This window comes from Lynx rufus, unplaced genomic scaffold, assembly GCF_022079265.1.
Source record: "Lynx rufus isolate CCGP_SWC_20201006 ecotype Redwood Valley unplaced genomic scaffold, mLynRuf1.p SCAF_11, whole genome shotgun sequence".
Classification (NCBI taxonomy): domain Eukaryota; kingdom Metazoa; phylum Chordata; class Mammalia; order Carnivora; family Felidae; genus Lynx; species Lynx rufus.
The window spans coordinates 42,188,185-42,202,015 of record NW_025814825.1 but is presented as its reverse complement, the minus strand read 5'-3'; the positions used below and the strand labels follow the sequence as shown (position 1 = coordinate 42,202,015).

At 44.4% G+C, this 13,831-nt stretch overlaps 1 protein-coding gene across 5 annotated transcripts in view; it reads right to left on the bottom strand.

The window, feature by feature from the left end:
* The window catches only part of SUFU (SUFU negative regulator of hedgehog signaling), a 125,498-nt gene that overhangs the window by 45,347 nt on the left and 66,320 nt on the right, over positions 1-13,831 (bottom strand). The gene's annotated exons all lie outside the window — the stretch shown is intronic.

Below are 13,831 nucleotides of genomic sequence, written 5' to 3'. Positions count from 1 at the left end.
ACTGTGGAGGGCCTTTGAAATTGGTCACTGGCTTCCCACAGGTAGACAGATACAGGGATTTCTGAGGAACACTGGAAGCTTCAAGTACATGGAGGTCTAAATTGGGCCTCACACACCTCAGCAGAGATGCATAGTCTGGAGGGACAGGTGTTTCCATGAAAACACAGACACTGTGCCCAGGAGAAATGTGCCAACATGGCCAACTCACAGCCTCACCCCTGTACTTCACACAGGCTCATCACTTCAAAAAACTGTTTATGGTACCATAACCACACAGAAGAAAACACCCATGTGGTATGAAGTCACCCCTGACCCCTGACTCTTATGTTCGGCACCCTTCCAAAGGTGCTCTGCATTTACCAGCCTGTGTGCATCTACAGTTCTCTCCACCCCTTATTTTATTTATTTATTTTTGTAATACAAATGGCAGCACACTGTTTTGCATGTTTTGCTTAATGATATATCTTGGGGGATCATTTCATATCAGCACATAATAAGCTACCTCATTCTTAAAATATGTTTTAAGTTTATTCATTTTGAGAGAGAGAGAGAGAGAGAGAGAGAGAGAGAGAGAGAGAGAGAGAATCCCAAGTAGGTTCTGCACCATCAACATGGAGCCCGACTCAGGGATGAGATCAGGACCTGTGCTGAAATCAAGAGTCGGAAGCTTAACCAACTGAGCCACCTAGGCACTCCAAAAGCTACCTCATTCTTTTTTTTTTTTTTTTTTTTTTTGAGAGAGAGAGAGAGAGAGAGAGCAAGAGTGAGTGGCAGAGATAGAGAATCCCAGGAGGGGCAGAAGGAGAGAGAGAGAGAGAAAGAGAGAGAGAGAGAGAGAGAGAGAGAAGTGGGGCTCACCTGAAGCAGGGCTCATGTTTTTAACTGAAGCGGGGCTTGTGTTCACCTGAAACGGGGCTCAAGCTCACCCGATATGGGGCTCAAACTCATGAACCGTGAGATCATGACCTACCTGAGCCAAAGTCAGATGCTTAATGAGTGAGCCCCCCAGGCACCTGCTACCTCATTCTTTAAATGGCTATATGGTAGTTCATTGTGGTCTATCACTTATGACCTGGGAACCTTAACAGCTGGGGAATCTTCATTTTTTATTGATATTTAAGGCAAGGCAGAACATGAAAACGTGCGCGCGTGCGTACACACACACACACACACACACACACACACACACCAGCCAGGGAAACCTGAGAGAGCTTCTGCTCTCACTTGTCTCGGTCTGAATACTAATTCCCTCCTGTGTCAGGTGTGGTTATACAACTACTTTTTCCACCTAAGAGGCTCAGTTTTTTGGTCCTAACCTCAAAAGCATTCATTTATGAGGGTGAAGGAAGACTACTTCATCTAGGAAACATGGGTGATAAAGGGAGAGAAGACACATCTCCAAGCAGAGTCAACTAGAAACCTTCAATGTTCCCAATTCCTGCTGTGCCTGCTCTTCCCAGATTCCTTCTCCTTTTACAGAAACGTGTGTCTACAAGCAGCTTGCATGATCTACAAGTTAGAAACAAGGCAACAAGTAAAAAAGATTGAATTAGTTAATTCAAAAGCTTATCCCACAATAAGCTTACCCCATATGGCCTCACTGGCAAATTCTACCAAACATTTAAAGAATTGATACCAATTCTTCACAAACTTTTCCAACAAAAATAGAAGAGGTAACACTTCCCAATTCTTTCTATAAAACCAATATTACCCTGATACCAAAGCCAGACAAAGGCATTACAAAAAAAGAAAGCCATAGACCATTATCCCTTATTCATACAGACATAAAAATCCTCCACAAAATAGTAGTAAACTGAACATAGCAACATAAAAAAAAGGGTTATATACAATGACCAAGTGAGATTTATCCCAGAAATACATGGTTAATGTAACATAAGAAAATCAATGTAATACACTGCATCAATAGAATAAAGATTAAAAATAACCCCACAGGATCATCTCAATAGACAAAGAAGAAGCATTTGCAAAATCCAATACTCTTTTATGATAAAAACACTTAAACTAGGAAGAGATAGGAACTTCCTCAAACTATAAAAGCGCATCTACAAAAAACCTACAGCTAACATCATATTTGATAGTAAGGACTAAATTATTTTCCTCTAAGATCAGGAACAGAACACAGATGCCTACTCTTATCAGTTCTATTTTACATTGTCCTAGAGGTTCTAACCAGGGCAACTAGGCAAGAAAAATAAACAAAAATCTGGGTAAACTGGAAAGGAAACGAAAATGTATTTGCAGATGACATGATCTTGTACATAGAAAACCCTAAGGAATCCACTAAAAAACTATCAGTATAAACAAGTCCAGCAAGGTTGCAGGGTACAATAGCAATGTACAAAAATCACTTGTATTTCTGTACATTAGCAGTGAACAATCTGAAAATGAAATTAAGGGGCTCCTGGGTAGCTCAGTCGGTTAAGCATCCGACTTTGGCTCAGGTCATGATCTCGCTGTTCGTGGGTTTGAGCCCCATGTCAGGCTCTGTGCTGACAGCTCAGAGCCTGGAGCTTGCTCTGGATTCTGTCTCCCTCTTTCTCCACCCCTCTCCAGCTTGTGCTCTCTCTCTCTGTCTCTCAAAAATAAATGAACATTAAGAAAACTTCCATTTACAATAGAATCAAAAAGAAAACAATGCTTAGGAATAAACTTAACAAAAGAAGTGTAAAACTTGTACTCTGAAAACTACAAAACACTGTTGAAAGGATTTAGAGAAAGCCTAAATAAATGAAAAAAATGCAGTATTCATGGACAGAAAGAGAGACTTAATATTGTTGACCATAATATTCCCCAAATTGATCTACAGATTCAATGCAATTACTATCAAAATGCCAGGTGCCTTTTTTACAGAAATGTACATGGTGATCCTAAAATTCATATGAAAACGCAAGGGACCCAAAATAGCCAAAAGAAGCTTGAAAAGACAAACAGGGGTGCCTGGCTGGCTCAGTTGGTGAAGTGTGCAACTCTTGATCTTGGGGTTGTGAGTTTGAGCCCCACGTTGGGTGTAGCAATTATTTAAAAATAAAATCTTTAGGGGCCCCTGGGTGGGTCAGTTGGTTAAGCGTCTGACTCTTGGTTTCGGCTCAGGTCATGATCTCACCAATGTGGGTTTGAGCCCCATGTCAGACTCCACAGCTGCAGCGTGGAGTCTGCTTGGGATTCTCTCTCTCTCTCCCTCTCTCTTTGCCCCTCCCCCACTTGTGCTGTCTCTGTCTCAAAATAAATAAATAAACTTAAAAAAATAAAATCTTTAAAAAGAAAGGAAGGAGGGAAGGAAGGAAGGAAGGAAGGAAGGAAGGAAGGAAGGAAGGAAGGAAAAGACAAAGTTGGAAGACTTAATCCTACTGATTTCAAAACTTGATACATGGCACAAAAACAGACATTCAGATCAATGGAACAGAATAGAGAACCCAGAAATAGACCCACAAATATATGGCCAACTAATCTTTGACAAAACAGGAAAGAATATCCAATGGAATAAAGACAGTCTCTTCAGCAAGTGGTGCTGGGAAAATTGGACAGCGACATGCAGAAAAATGAACCTCAACCACTTTCTTACACCATACGCAAAAATAAACTCAAAATGGATGAAAGACCTAAATGTGAGACAGGAAGCCATCAGAATCCTCGAGGAGAGAGCAGGCAAAAACCTCTTTGATCTTGGTGGCAGCAACTTCTCCAGAGGCACATCTCCAGAGGCAAGGGACACAAAAGCAAAAATGAACTATTGGGACCACATCAAAATAAAAAGCTTCTGCACAGCGAAGGAAACAATCAGCAAAACTAAAAGGCAACTGACAGAATGGGAGAAGCTTTTTGCAAACGACATATCAGATAAAGGGTTAGTATACAAAAATCTATAAAGAACTTCTCAAACTCAACACCCAAAATACAAATAATCCAGTCAAGAAATGAGCAAAAGCCATGAACAGACACTTCTCCAAAGAAGACATCCAGATGGCCAACCGACACATGAAAAAGCACTCAACATCACTCATCATAAGGGAAATACAAATTAAAACCACAATGAGATACCACCTCACACCTGTCAGAATGGCTACATTAACAACTCAGGCAACAACAGACGTTGGTGAGGATGCGGAGAAAGAGGATCTCTTTTGCCCTGCTGGTGGGAATGCAAACTGTACAGCCACTCTGGAAAACAGTATGGAGGTTCCTCAAAAAGTTAAAAATAGAACTACCCTACGACCCAGCAATTGCACTACTGGGTATTTATCCAAGGGATACAGGTGTGCTGTTTTGAAGGGACACATGTACCCCAAGGCTTAGAGCAGCACTATCCACAATAGCCAAAGTATGGAAAGAGCCCAAATGTCCATTGATGGATGAATGGATAAAGAAGATGTGGTATATATATACAATGGAGTATTACTCGGCAATCAAAAAGAATGAAATCTTGCCATTTGCAACTACGTGGATGGAAATAGAGGGTATCATACTAAGTGAAATTAGTCAGAGAAAGACAAATATCATATGACTTCACTCATATGAGGACTTTAAGATACAGAACAGAAGAACACAAGGGAAGGGAAGCAAAAATAATATAAGGGAAGGGGACGAAACATAAGAGACTCTTAAATACGGAGAACAACAGAGGGTTACTGGAGGGGTTGTGGGAAGAGGGATGGGCTAAATGGGTAAGAGGCATTAAGGAATCTACCCCTGAAACCATTGCTGCACTATATGCTAACTAACTTGGATGTAAACTTAAGAAATTAGATTACATTAAATTAGAAAAAAAACAACTTGATACAAAGCTACAGTTACCAAGACAGTGTGGTACTAGCATAAGGATAGACATTTGATCAATGTAACAGAATTTAGAGTCCAGAAATAAACCCTCACATTTATGACCAATTAATTTTTGAAAAGAGTGCCAAGACAATTCAATATAAGAAAGGCAGTCTTTTCAGAAAATGGTACTGGAACAACTGGATATCCACACATGAAAGACTCAAGTTGGATCTCTTCCTTACACCATAAACAAAAATTAATTTAAGGGGCGCCTGGGTGGCGCAGTCGGTTAAGCGTCCGACTTCAGCCAGGTCACGATCTCGCGGTCCGTGAGTTCGAGCCCCGCGTCGGGCTCTGGGCTGATGGCTCAGAGCCTGGAGCCTGTTTCCGATTCTGTGTCTCCCTCTCTCTCTGCCCCTCCCCTGTTCATGCTCTGTCTCTCTCTGTCGCAAAAATAAATAAACGTTGAAAAAAAAAATTAAAAAAAAAATTTAATTTAAAATGGATCATACGCCCAACTATAAGAGCTGAAACCGTAAAACTCTAAGAAACACAGGAATAAATCTTCTGACCTTAAATTAGGCAGTGGTTTCTTAGACACCAAAAGCACAAGCAACAAAGGAGAGATAAATTGGACTTCATTAAAATTAAAATCTTTTGTGCTGCAAACAGTACTTTCACAAAGTAAAAAGAAATGCAAACCAAAACCACAATGAGAGGACACTTCACAACCATTAGGATGGCTATTATAAGAGAAAACAAAATACCACCCAAAAAATAACAAGTGCTGGTGAGGCTGTGGAAAAACTGGAACTTTGGTGCACTGTTCCTGGAAATGTAAAATGGTGCAACCACTGTGGAAAACAGTGTGACGGTTCCTCAAAAGGTTAAACATAGAATTATCATATGATCCAGCAATTTTACTTCTGGATATATACCCAAAAGAATTATTTAAAAAAATTTTTTTAATCTTTATTTATTTTTGAGACAGAGAGAGACAGAGACAGGGTGCGAGGGGGGGAGGAGCAGAGAGAGAGGGAGACACAGAATCTGAAGCAGGCTCCAGGCTCTGAGCTGTCAGCAGAGCCCAATGCAGGGCTCGAACTCACTAACCGTGAGATTATGACCTGAGCCAAAGTCGGACGCTTAACTGACTGAGCCACCCAGGTGCCCCTAAACACAATTAAAAAAAAAGAAAGAAAGAAAGAAAAGAAAATGAACAGACAATATACAGAATGGGAGAAAATATCTACATAGATCTTATAGGTATCCAGAATATATAAAGAAACTTACAGCCCAATAATAAAAAGACAAATAATCCAACTTTATAATGGGTGAAGGATCCGAATAGAATTTTTCTCCAAGAAAGATATACAAATAGCCAATAAGCACATGAAAAGATGCTTTACGTGATTAGCCATTAGGGAAATGCAAATCGAAACAGCAGTGAGATACCATCATTTCACACCCATTAGGGCAGCTACAATTAAAAATAACAATAACGAGTGTTGGTAAGGAAAGAAATTGTAACCCTCACACACTGCTGGTGGGAATGTAAAATAATGGAGTGCTTTGGAATACAGTGTGGCAATCCCTCAAATGATTAAACTTGGAGCTGCCATATGACCTAGCAATTCCAAGCCAATGTATATTCCCAAGAGAAATGAAAACACGCTCACACAGAGACTTGTACATGAATGTTCACAGCAGTGTTATTCACAACAGCCCAAAGTGGGAAATAACCCAATGTCTATCGACTAATGAAAAGATAAAGGAGAGGCGCCTGGGTGGCTCAGTCGGTTAAGCGTCCGACTTCGGCTCAGGTCACTATCTCACGGTTCGTGAGTTTGAGCCCTGCGTTGGGCTCTGTGCTGACAGCTCAGAGCTTGGAGCCTGCTTCACATTCTGCGTCTCCCTCTCTCTCTGCCCCTTCCCTGCTCATGCTCTGTCTCTCTCTGTCTCAAAAATAAATAAACACTAAAAAAAAAAAAATTTTTTTTTAAAAAGATAAAGGAAATGTGGTATGTCCACACAATGGAGTATTATTTGGCAATAAAAATGAAGTACTGATACACGCTATAACACAAACCTTAAAAACATTATACTAAGTGAAAGAAGCCAGTTCCAAAAGGACATATGCAATTCCATTTGTATGTAATGTTCAGAATAGGCAAATCTATGCAGACAGAGAGATTGGTGGTTGCCTAAGGCTAGAATGGTTAGTGACTTGTATGGCACTGCTTTTGGGGGTGATGAAAAGGTTCTGGGGTTCATTGTGGTGACAGTTTCACAACTGTGAATTACACGGTATATGAATTATATCTCAATAAAGATGTTAAAAAATAAAGAATATAGTAGGTGAAAGGGAGGAATCTTGAGGGAAAGGCAAAGTAATCAAAGCAAAGCCAAGGTCTTGGATTCTTGGTTACTACCTTCTCAGGTAAGCTGTGGCCTGGGAGAAATGTGACTCATAAAGCCGAGACATCACAGCATTTTATGGTCTACACGACCTGAATGACCAATGTTTTCATTTTCCACAAATCAGGAAAGGATCCGTGAGACAGACTGCCCGAAGTCATGGGGGCAAGTCAGTGATGGTGAGCACAGTGCCACATTACCCAAACTTTCGAGTCATCCATAACACTTCTGTGTTGGTACCAGCTGTATGACAACCTGCATTTACCCCGAGATTGACTCACTTTTTAAAACCTAAACAGGGGCGCCTGGGTGGCGCAGTCGGTTAAGCGTCCGACTTCAGCCAGGTCACGATCTCGCGGTCCGTGAGTTCGAGCCCCGCGTCGGGCTCTGGGCTGATGGCTCAGAGCCTGGAGCCTGCTTCCGATTCTGTGTCTCCCTCTCTCTCTGCCCCTCCCCCATTCATGCTCTGTCTCTCTCTGTCCCAAAAATAAATAAAAACGTTGAAAAAAAAAATTAAAAAAAAAAAAAAACCTAAACAAACTTAGTTTAAAAGGAAACTTCATATTACTACTAAATCAGGAAAATAAAAGGAAAATCAGTGTTGCTTATGGTAACTGCAAAGCGATTTCCTGAAAACAAATTTAATTTCTAACAGCTACTGTTATCTACGTGACATTATTAAAAACTGAAATGAACCAGAGTTGAAGAGCCATTAGAGATTTAAAGAGTCATATCAAACTGATAAATCAGAAGGACTGAATCAGAGACCTGAAGAGGGAAGAGAGTCCTCACTATTTGGATCACTGAATGCCTTGTCCAGTCATGAACTAAAATCTCCAGCTGGCTTTGGCAAACCCTGGTGTCGTGGTTAACTTTGCAGTTGGGAAGGCCCAGATCCTATTTGCTTCTGCCCCTTACTAGTTACAACCTTCAGCAACTTGCCCAACCACAATTCCCAAGCCAGTTTCCTCATCTGTAAGCAGGGAATAGCGTGCCTCAGTTTGCTTTCCACCGTTGCATGTTATTCCTGTACTGGAATACGGTACAGCTATTCCTGCCCAGGTCCTAGTCCCTCTACCAGAAATCAAGAACCTGCCACAGAGCCTGTAGCTCACAGCAGAGGCCAGTAGGTGGCACCATCGCTCCTGTTTTAAGAAAGAGTTGGTCAAGTTCTCTCCTCTGACTCACATCTGGCTGTCTGGTCTATACAAATATACTCCAAACCTGACAGGAACAGAAATTGGAAACAGGGAAAAGGCTGAACGGTTTTGGAGCCATGATGTTTTATTAATCAGAACGGACCGGGTTTAAAAATAATTGTTGTACAAACCCAAACTGTTTTTTTTTTTATTTTTTTTCAACGTTTTTTATTTATTTTTGGGACAGAGAGAGACAGAGCATGAACGGGGGAGGGGCAGAGAGAGAGGGAGACACAGAATCGGAAACAGGCTCCAGGCTCCGAGCCATCAGCCCAGAGCCTGACGCGGGGCTCGAACTCACAGACCGCGAGATCGTGACCTGGCTGAAGTCGGACGCTTAACCGACTGCGCCACCCAGGCGTCCCTAACCCAAACTGTTTAAATGAAATAAGAATGACCAAAAAAATACCTCGTACAGGTTTAATTTGGGAAGGGGCCTAATTTAGGCAGCTGGGAGGGGAGACCCTAAGGCAGAAAAGGGAGACGGACCCAGTGGCTGCTCTGGGACCAACACACGTGGGATCAGGAGTGAGTTAAAAAGAAGGAAGGGAGAGGAGAACGCATAACCACACCAGAAAGGTTTAGAGCGTGAGACGCTAACAACCTTCCAGCATAGGACATGGTCTTTCTTCCCCAGCTCTGCCTGGTGGGGGAACCAGACTTATTAGCTCTGCTGTGGCCAAGAAACAGTCTTTCTTAACAATGAAAGAGCCTTGGTCACAGTTTTCAAGCCTGGGACAAAGCCACAATGGGCTCATTCTTGAGTCCAGTCTGGTCTTTATGCCCTGGATGCTCGGCCCCATTCTGTGTGGAGCCACTGCGGGCCTCAGCACTCAGGCCCCAGCGCCCACCCCAGGAAGCTCTCAGCCCCTTCAGATGGGTTTTCAAATGCTAATAATGCCTCGGTCGGAGGCCCAGCTGTTCAGTCCAGTGGTTAGAGGGGCGCCATTTCCTCTCTCTTCAGCTCCCTGAAGTGTCCTAACCAAGACATTAGGATGCAAATCCCTGGGACCTCCACCCAAACCACATTAGCAGAGGGGCCTTCTAGGGTCTCAAGGCAGGCCATTCCAGGTGAAGCCTGGATGCTCACTGTCCCTTCCCTTCCCTCTTCCTCTGAGCTCTAGCTCCAAGTACCCTGAGAAACCTCCCTCAGCTGCTGCCTATTGGGCAAAGTCACAGGGGGGAAGGCCACTCCAGGCTGGCAAAGAGAGTCCAAAAACTGCTGCGTATACTTCTGCCCCTTGCTTAGCTGAAAGAAAGGGTTCACTACTCTGTGTCTCCTTCCCCATTAGCAAACAACCCCCTGGCAAGAACTGTATGGGAACGCGAGTGCTAACAGGCCCCTCAGATTGGCCCTCACCCTACCCCCACCTCCCAAACATCCAGCTTTAGTCTAGCTGTTTGAAGTTGGGCTGTGCCGGATATAAGAAGTTAGCAAAATCTAGGGAAATGGGTTGCAGAAGAAAACAGCCATTGTTTGTAAAATAATTAGTGCTGCCTTTGAAACACTGAGGAACAAATACATTCTCTAAGAGTTCTTAATTCATCCCAACTCTGGAAAATGACTGTCGGTCTCCATTCTGTGTGAAAGTACAGTCCCAGCGATGATGTTTTACACAACAGTTTGGAAAGCGGTGCTCCACCCCCCCACACCCTTTACTCGAATTAATTCACTTGGTCGGAAGAGAATGGGCTAATGTTGTCTTCCAGAGCAGGAAAGAGTGGGTTTCTCATGGCTGAAGCTTGGACCCCTGAAGTCAAAGGCACTTTTGAGAGAGGGCTCTGAGAGGATGAAGGGCAAGGGCAGGAAACCCTGCTGAAGTGTGCCAGGTGTCACAGGAGTGGCTGGTATACAAGGGGGATTTTAGAGAGTGCAGGAAAATGGGAGCTGGTGCAAAGCAGGCTGGCAGACTGGAGTCTGTCAACTCCAAGGTCAAATTTTTGAACGATGGGGTTGCCATCACAGTCTCGCAAGAAGCGGTCTCCAGTTTTCTTGCCTTCTTGGCGCTCACACATCACACCAATGCTCATACCTGCTTTGACAACGCGGGCTTAAGTGTCCTATATGAAGACCCAGAGCTGGCTGGTTACTAGGAGGGCTCAGCAGTTCTTCCCTAAAATGCCAAATGTGCCAGACACGCCCCTAGCAACACAGACTGCTGATAGGGAAGCGTCAGGAAGCCTGTCCTCCTGTCTCCTGAAAGTCCCAGCATGAAACCAAGGCCCAAGGGGAGCATCTGGCAACTGCCCGACCCCACCCTCCTTCTTGAGAAGGCCTAAGAGGCTATTGCAGCCACTGTGGCCTGCTCGGCGGAGCTGGGTCCAAAGGCTCCCTCTGAGATTAGAAGACGGCCCCTTAGAGTCAACTGAAGGCCCACAAACTGAAATATCCTTATGGGGGCTGAAACACAAACCTGCACAGTCCCAGGCAGCCTCATGACGCACCAGTGAGAGGAGACAACCTGGAGGTTTTGCTGAATGAACCAGCCCTGGCCAGAGCAGTGGAGGAGGCAACGTTCAAAGTCAGTCCTGTTAGCCTCTGCCCAGCCCAGATGGTCCTAACTGGGGCCAATGAGTTGGCCCACTGCCCCCGCTGGATCTCTCACGGAATCCTATCCTAATTTCTAAAGCCCAGGTGCTTTCTCCTTGCTCTATGCCAAGCTGTGGGGAGGGGAGGGATGTGTGTGCCTTATTTACTTGTTTCTCGAGCCTACAAAATTTTAGGAGGGCATAGGGTATAGGACAGCCTAATGTCTCTGCTACAGATTACATTTCTGGAGGCCTCAACACAGCCATGAGATGCTATGCCGATTCTGAGGAAAGTACGACCCCAGGCACTGCACTAAGACCCAGGGCCTCCTCCAGGTCTCCACTGCTTTCACATGACAGCACCCATCCAAGGACCAGTGGCACAGACCCTCTTCTCGCTGGGGAAGATCAGCAGCTCTCCTTCCTCCAGGAATCCAAACAAAGCGGTGGGTAAGCACTTCCCTGCCTGCCGGCCCTTACTCCCCATCTCCAAACCAAGGCTAGGATTTCAGCTTAGAGACGTGCAGCAGTGGTAAGGCAAGGCCCATCTCAGGAACTTGGGATAGCAGTTGAGAGCAGCGAGGAACGCACATCACAGAGGAGCAAAAAATAAATATGTCCCGGGTTGATTCCCCTCTAACACTTCAGCGTGGCAAGGAGAACATATAAAAGGATGGGATATTCTAGAGCTTAGAGGCTTCAGCTGGTACAAAACAACAGAATTTGGCGCCCCCGCTCTTCTTCACACACACATGCACAGCAGACAAGATGCCTGCAGGGAAGGAGATCTCAGGAGCATGATGGCACACCCCCCTTGCAGGGTTTCAGATCAAACTTCTCCAAAGAAAGGCCATTTTCTTTTAAGAAAGAAAAAATAGCAAGAAGGCAGACAAACTGTGGGGGGAGGGAGAGAAACAGGTTCCCTGGACGTGTGAAGCTGTCCGGCAGAGTTCTTTTTTTTTTTTTTTTTTTTTAATTTTTCAACGTTTATTTATTTTTGGGACAGAGAGAGACAGAGCATGAACGGGGGAGGGGCAGAGAGAGAGGGAGACACAGAATCGGAAACAGGCTCCAGGCTCTGAGCCATCAGCCCAGAGCCCGATGCGGGGCTCGAACTCACGGACCGCGAGATCGTGACCTGGCTGAAGTGGGACGCTCAACCGACTGCGCCACCCAGGCGCCCCCGGCAGAGTTCTTCATAGCTGGATGGCGTGGATGGTGGCTGGCTGAGAAGTTTCTCCAACCCGGTTGAGCGGTAGAAGAAAGAATGAACTCCTCCCGGCCCCTTTGAAGGTTCTGAGTGCAGTTTCATGACTTGAAAAGTTAATTTGAGTGTTTGGTTAGAGAGCTTTCCTCAACCAGTTCTGTCTGATATTAATTTGGCTAAATGTGGTTGCAAGACACTGCGAGGGAAATGAATGTGCTGTACCACTTAAATAAAGAAGAGCGAGGGGACATGTTTGTTCTTACAAAACTGAAAGGAAACGTAAAGGATATTCCTTCTAGGTTTTGCCCAGAATCAAAGGAATCGCCAAGGATTAGAAAGCCAGTCAAAAGAGACTCAAAATTGTTTCCCTATGTATTTTCTCAAAAACCTCTGGCTCCCCAGCTTCCTCCTTCTCCCTCAAAGCCACAATCATGAAGGCAAACAGTGAAGTGTAAGGAAAATCCCTTTTATAGGCAGAGAAGCTCAGCAACCTGGAATAGGGGTCAGAGCAGTGGAGGCAGGAGGCTGGCGAGCTGCTGGGGTCTTGGGAGACTCTCACCCACAAGCGAGTCTCTGGGGCCTGCAGAACTTTTAGGACTGGCAGGACAGCCTCACTCCCCACCCCACACCCCCCGCCCCAGAGGGTGAGCCCCTCAGTGCAAACAGAGCTCAGCAGGGTTTACCTGCCACAGCTTGTTGCTGTCACAAATCCTGTCCGTCCACCCTCTATGTGCCACGCTCTTCTATGAGGAATACAGATCCTTGCTCTCCATTTCCAGAGAGCCCTGAGTCCTAAGCTGGCAGATGCTTTCACTTTTCTTTTAAGGCAGCTCCATCTGTTTAGACACCTGTCAGTACGAGAAGGAGAAGTCTTTTGCCCAGAGGCTTGTAACTGGGCAAAACCCACTCCTGCTCCTCTCACGCTCCTGAGCCGGCACGGAGGGCCTGCCAACTGCATGCAGGTCCCTTTGTTCTTAAAGCCAAAATAACTATAGAGGGTTTTAAATGTGCAGTCCCTATATACATTTCAACCCCCCCCTCAAAAGTGCCAGGAGATGCTTTGAAGCTTTAAAATCAAGCACATGCTTCTACTCTTTCCATCTTTTTCCTGAAGAGACTAGGTAGGTCTACATCTACAACAGATGCTGCCAAGCATCTGTAAAGTAGCACAGTCACCTTGGAGGGCCACATGGCAGAATCTATTAATATAGAAAGTACTTTCCCTTTGACCTAATCGTTCCACCTCGTAGTACGTATCTGCCCTAGAGCAAAACACGTTCACAAGGAGGAATGAATAAGGATGCTCACAACATCTGTGTGCTGTTTGTGATAGTGAAGAAATGGAAACAATCTGAATGTGCATGAAGGTTAAAATATGGCTTATCCATACTATAAAATCATGAGCAGCAGTAAAAGGGAATTAGATAAATCTTTATATGTTGACGTAGAAAGATCTCCAAGACGCACAGTTAATTAAAAAGTCCAATTGTTAAGGACAGAACAGTTTCGCTTACATTAAAGAAGGCAAGAGGCACCTGGATGGCTCAGTTGGTAGAGCATGGGACTCTTCATCTGGGGGTTGTGAGTTTGAGCCCCATGTTGGAGATACAGTTTACTTTAAAAAAAAAAAAGGAAAAAAATATATACACAAACCCAAACCATTCTATAGGTACCCAGAAGGAGGTGAAAGCACAAAAAA